Raw genomic sequence first — 6,351 nt, forward strand, 5'->3', positions numbered from 1 at the left:
TTTTTTTTTTTTTTTGAGAAAACAGCACTGACATTAAATTAAGAAATACCAGCTAAATCAGCCTGGTAAGAAGTCATTACATCAGGTGGAACATCTTCCATCCATATTACACAACTTGTAAAATTAACAGCTAACTTTGCCAAATTATGTGCTACTGTGTTGCCCTCTCTCTTAGTGTGAGAGTAGGACAATTTTGTGAAACCTGAAGAAAATGCTAAGGAGTCTTGTAGCAACAAACCAAACGGAGCAAGTCCAAAGTTTTTTTGTTTCAGGGCCGAAATCACCATTAGAGAATCACCCTCCAAGACTGCATCTGAAACGTCCAACTCTCTAGCAAACTCAAGGGCTCTAGACGCAGCCAAAGCTTCGATCTCCTCTGGTTTGAGCTGCTGTGGGACCCGAGTAGCCATGGAGGCCAGAACTAACCCCTTCCCATCACGGATCACTACTCCCAGTCCTGAACAATTTCCATCGGCGAAGATGGCGCCATCAAAGTTGATTTTGAGCGCTCCCTGGTCTGGAGGTTTCCACCTTGCTCTTCTCACCGGTTTACTTGGAGGTGGTGCCATTTTCAGCGCTTGGAATTCAGCGAAGCTATCAAGAGCCCACTGGGAAATTTGGTGCAGGGGGCGATGGGCTTGATGAGTCCGAACCTGGTTCCTTTGATGCCAAATGGACCAGACATTAAAGGCAAACAGACCCGGTTTCCTGTGATGATCAAAGACCCAGGCCAAGAGCTCACTGAAACTTGCAAATCTCTGTTGGTTCCGAAAATGCCACAAGCTATTCACACCCCATACCCCATCCAGCTTTTTGCAACTCCACACCGCATGCAAAAAGTCTTCATTTTCTTCCTTGCACCGATCACAACATTCTTCTGTAATAATAGTTCGCCGGAATAAATTGCACTTTGTAGGAAGAGAGTTACGGCAAGCCCTCCAAATAATATTTTTTACTTTATTTGGGCAATCAAGGGCCCAAACCTTTTTCCATAACCCTTCCTCATTGTCTTGGTGCCCAGACACTCGGAATTCAACTTCATCTTCCTTCAAGAAGCGATAGCCCGTTTTGCAACTATATCTCCCATCATGCTCCCACGGCCAGTACAGAGAGTCTTCAGTTTCTTCTCTAGCCAACGGGATGTTTTTTATTTCCTCAGCTTCTTGTGGTGAAAAAATTCCATCTATCATTTCAACGTTCCAAGTTCTAGCTTCCTCATTAATTAAGTAATCCACTGTGGCTTCTTCCATTGTTTCCACCATTGGAGATAGGACCTTGGTTGGGTGTTTTCGGGGCAGCCAATGGTGTTGCCAAATTTTTATGGACTTTCCATTCCCCACCCTCCAGCAAGCACCATCGAGGATAACATCACGACCGTACAATATACTCTTCCAAGCATAGGACCCCGAACTTGTTTCCTTAGCTTCTAGTAGAGAAGTGTTAGGGAAGAACTTGGCCTTGAAAACTTTGTAGAAAAGGGTTTCTTTGTTATGCAAAAGCCGCCATGCTTGTTTTGCCAAAAGGGCATCATTAAAGTGAGCCAAGTCGCGAAAACCCATACCGCCCACCATTTTGGATTTAGTTAGTTCGCTCCACCGAATCCAATGAATTTTCCTTCTATTTCCCCTTTGCCCCCACCAATACTTCTTAATCATTGCTTCAATGTCATCACAAAGCCCCAATGGCAATTTAAAGCACCCCATGGCATAAGTAGGGATAGCTTGGATCACAGCTTTGATTAAAACCTCTCTTCCGGCTTGAGATAGCAATTTGCCCTCCCATCCTTGAAGTTTCCTCCAAACCCTTTCTTTTATGTAGTTGAAGCTAGCCTTTTTTCCCCTGCCGACAAAAGAGGGGAGCCCCAAATATTTCTCATAGGACTTCACTTCTTGGACTTGGAAGAGGTTCTTTATGCTTGATTTTGCTTCATCTGTGGTAGATTTACTAAAAAAGATTGCGGTCTTTTCTTTGTTAATTTTTTGCCCTGACCAAGACTCATAATCACCTAATATCTTCAGCACATTATGGCAATCTTCAGGGATTGACCTACAGAAAAGCAAGCTATCATCTGCAAAAAACAAGTGGGTTAGCTTTGGACCTCGTTTACATAAGGAAAAGCCCTTGATATCCCCATTCCTCGCCGAATGTTTTATGAGAGCATGAAGTCCTTCCGTACATAAGAGGAAAAGGAAAGGAGATAGTGGGTCTCCTTGTCTAATTCCTCTCTTAGGGTGGATCAACCCAGTTGGCTGACCATTCACCATGATGGAGTACGACACCGTTTTCACACAACTCATCATAAGAGCAACCCATCTATCACAGAAACCCATTTTCTCCAAAAGCCTCTCCAAATACACCCATTCCACCCGATCATAGGCTTTACTCATGTCTAACTTGATAGCCATAAACCCATGCTTCCCTGTATTATGTTGCTTCATATGATGGAGGGTCTCAAAAGCAACCATAATATTGTCTGAAATAAGTCTTTCCTTAGCAAAGGCCGATTGATGTTCAGTTATTAGGGAAGGTAAAAATTTCTTCAGCCTATTAGCTAGAACCTTAGAATAAATCTTATACAATACATTACAAAGACTAATTGGGCGAAATTCAGACACATGTTCAGGATTAGCTATTTTAGGAATGAGAGTAATGAGTGTATGGTTAATTGGTTCGGGTAGGGTACCTGAATTCAACCATGAGAGGATGGCTGAAGTAACATCATGCTGCATCGTCGCCCAAAAGTGTTGGTAAAACAACGGAGGCATACCATCCGGACCCGGTGCCTTTAGGGGAGCCATTTGATTCAAGCTAGAGAGTTGGACGTTTCAGATGCAGTCTTGGAGGGTGATTCTCTAATGGTGATTTCGGCCCTGAAACAAAAAAACTTTGGACTTGCTCCGTTTGGTTTGTTGCTACAAGACTCCTTAGCATTTTCTTCAGGTTTCACAAAATTGTCCTACTCTCACACTAAGAGAGAGGGCAACACAGTAGCACATAATTTGGCAAAGTTAGCTGTTAATTTTACAAGTTGTGTAATATGGATGGAAGATGTTCCACCTGATGTAATGACTTCTTACCAGGCTGATTTAGCTGGTATTTCTTAATTTAATGTCAGTGCTGTTTTCTCAAAAAAAAAAAAAAATGTATGGTTTTGCTTATATACATTCCATCCTCACGTAAAGTTTTAAATACTTACAAGGCCAATACTTCAAAAACCACAATTTACATGACTATTCATCTTCCGTAGCTTCATTGTTCGTCTTCGACCCATCCAAGCCTCCATCTTACTGTCGGAGCCTCCATGCCTGTTGACCAAAGCTCTTCAACCCAAATGGAAGCCGAGCTCTCTCTTTTTTGTGGTCTTAAAGCTCTCAAGGTGTGGGAAACATATTTGGTCAAGGTCAATCAGAACACTGGCTTCGAACTTATCATGGTATGTTCTTTGGGTTCCTTCTATATTATTACAGTTCTTATTGATTATGTTTATATGAGATTGCCATTTGAGATGTTGTATCAAGTTCTAGAGAATTAGTTCTTCTCAAGTGTCTCTCTCTGACAATGTCGTAGGTATCTTCACACTTGCTTTCATTGTTTGTGACCACACAACTCATCGGCAAGACAGGAATAAAAACAGGACTTCCCCCATCCTTGTTACTATCCAAAACATGCCAAAAGTAATTCGTTTAGGCCTATGGCTATGTAAAATGGGATTCCAAACATCTAGACAATTATGCATTGAAAGTTTCTTCCAATGGGAATAAAATGAAAGAAACTCAAAAGATAAGGCCAAGGAAACAGGCAAAACTGAACTACAATGGGGAGCCTTAATTTAAATAGGCAGCAGTGGAGGGAAGAGGTTCACTAGTGGAGGCATGGGAAGCATTGTGCATGAATTACCTACTTTGATTGATTGAGATCCTTTTACAGCCCAGGTAGTTTTTTCTATATGTATTTTAAGATCAAGAACTGTAACAAGTTTTACAATAGATGTTTGGGGTGCAGGTGAACGAAGTCTGAGAAGATTGGAATACAAAAACACTAGGAGCATGCAATTTGTATGAAACACATGGCTAGACTTGGACAAGCTATCAAGACGAACTTAAATGTCCTGGCTTTATTTGTGAATGGTTGGTATGAAATTGTCAAAATTTTTCTTTTGTCCAAATAGTCTTGGAATTTGGATGACAGAATTTTAGGTGTGTAGAATTCTCACGTAACTGCCCAACAACTAGTAACATTTTTTTTTTGAGTTACAAAAGGATTTTAAGGGAAAAAAAAAAAAAAAAAATCCTATCTTTAAATGTAAATCTTTTACTTCTGTCAAAAAAAAAAAAAAAAAAAATCCTATCTTTAAATGTAAATCTTTTACTTCTGTCAATTCCTGCCATTAGATTGCAGCTAGAAATTTATTCTAGATTTGGTGGTTGTATTAGTGTTTTTGTCCTTGTGGAGTTTTTCTTCAATTGGTTTTTGTGGAGGCGGTCATAGCTATTTTAAAGACAATGTTGGAGCTAGGATTAGATTAAATGGATGAAGTCCTGGGAAAAGAGGTGTATACTAAATAAACCATAATTCCAAAATTAATAAGTACAAAAGGATATTAGGAAGCTAAAACTATTGTGTTCGGAGTTACTTTGGGATTATGTGCATTTCGTTCATTTGTTTGGCCTCTAATTTGGTTTGAAAATCATCTTTGAATGCATTTGGAGCCTATTGGAATATTTGGAAATAACTTGAACTTGGGTCTTTTGGTTGGGCTTAGTTTTGATTTGTCATTTGAAACATTTGTGGCTTGAGAGAAGTCTCTACAAGTTGGACAAGAATTTGATTAAAATTGGTGATCTAAAAATTTCTCCATTGTGGAGAATGGTTGTAGAGTTTGTCAAAATTTGTAATTTTTGTTTTTGAATTAAGGAGAAATTATTTAATTAACTTGTCTAAACGATTGTATGGCGAAGATTTGTTAGATTTTGCGTTATATTCATATTTTGAATATTTGGGGTTTGCAATTAGAGATAACCAATAGGGGCTTTGATGAAGGTGACAGAGGATTTTTTGCTTTTCAGGTTTGATTGAATTCAAGTTAAGTTGGAGTTTTGTCAAATTTTGGCTTGACCACTCTTGCGTGGCTTTAGCTTCAAGCCTACATTAAATGCATATCTTTGTGTGTACAGCAACCCATCCGTCGTTGTTCACTTTGGTTTCCTCTTGATTAAATATATATCTGATGCTCTCTTATTTGGTTTGTGTGGCTAGTCTAACAGTTTGAGTGTAGCAGAAATTGTGAAGGACTGGAGTGGCATGGCAAAATGTGAGTGTGAAAGATCTCTTTGAAGAGGGCTGTGTGAAGGAGGCTGTGCAGCAATTTTAGAGAAGCGAAAACTTCTCCTTGTTTTAGGTGCAGTCTTGAACTTTGTAATCGGCCCTATGCTTTGTATTGAGAGAGAGAGCTTCTACTTGTATGAGAGAATAATTTTGGGTGTAATGGGATTGGGTTTTGTGAGAATGCTTCCACACCATTTTGTATTCTCTATATTTATTAGTGAAATTTTTTCTTGTTGCAGCCCGTGGACGTAGGCCAAAGGCCGAACCACGTAAATCCTGGTATTCCTTTTTGTGCGTTTGTATCTATTTTTCCTTCTGGTTTTTTTCATTCCTACAGTATTATTTAATTTGGATGTTTTTCTAAAAACCATATTTTGCCATCAATCTTGTATGGTAATGCTATCTAAAGGTCGTTTCCTATAACAAATTAATAATAGAACTTCTGTTCTTACAAGTAATTGATATCTATAATTCATATTTTACAACATTAATGACTTACAACAACTAAAGTTTTTGTATAAATTTTAGCAAAGAATTTATACTACAATTTTACCTTTTATTAATAGTTTTTTTTTTTAATTTTTTTATTTGGTAATTGGGATAGCTATACCTTTGAATTATAGTTTTTCTTTCAAATAATAATAAAAATAACTTTGAAGTTTTTTCAATTTATAGCCGTAGAAGTATTAATGTTGTAAAGGCTTAGTCAAAAATTGAAAAAGGTTCCCAAGAAACATCCACAAATTCCACATGATTTTACTATAGACTGTCGTTGTGGTTTATACAAGTAACAATTTTTTAATGTACACAAGGATATGCACAAGAATTGTCATTTTAGTGCATATTAGGCACCAAGAGTATTATATCTCAATTAGTTTGCACTTCCCCGTTGAGCGTCAATTTGCATAATAAAAGGATTTGGAAACTGTAAAAAAAAAAAAAAATGTTCCTATATATCAGGAATTCCACAAATGTATAAACATCTAAAAATGTTTGGTACTAAAGCATTCTGACATTTCACGCCTT

At 38.2% G+C, this 6,351-nt stretch overlaps 1 protein-coding gene across 5 annotated transcripts in view; it reads left to right on the forward strand.

The window, feature by feature from the left end:
* LOC136065403 (probable leucine-rich repeat receptor-like protein kinase At1g35710) overlaps window positions 1-5,599 on the forward strand; it is a 17,815-nt gene extending 12,216 nt beyond the window's left edge. Inside the window, exons 4-8 of one of the 5 annotated variants that reach the window (XR_010627032.1) lie at window positions 3,248-3,433; window positions 3,568-3,932; window positions 4,003-4,131; window positions 5,067-5,164; window positions 5,257-5,599. The gene's annotated coding sequence lies outside the window, so the exon portion shown is untranslated. Of the gene's footprint in view, window positions 1-3,247; window positions 3,434-3,567; window positions 3,933-4,002; window positions 4,275-5,066 lie in introns of those variants that run through there. The other 4 variants (XR_010627029.1, XR_010627030.1, XR_010627033.1 and 1 more) reach the window with 4 other exon arrangements.
* Window positions 5,600-6,351: the final 752 nt, after the last annotated feature.

The sequence above is a fragment of the Quercus suber genome, unplaced genomic scaffold (genome assembly GCF_002906115.3).
Source record: "Quercus suber isolate HL8 unplaced genomic scaffold, Cork oak 2.0 scaffold_957, whole genome shotgun sequence".
Lineage (NCBI taxonomy): Eukaryota > Viridiplantae > Streptophyta > Magnoliopsida > Fagales > Fagaceae > Quercus > Quercus suber.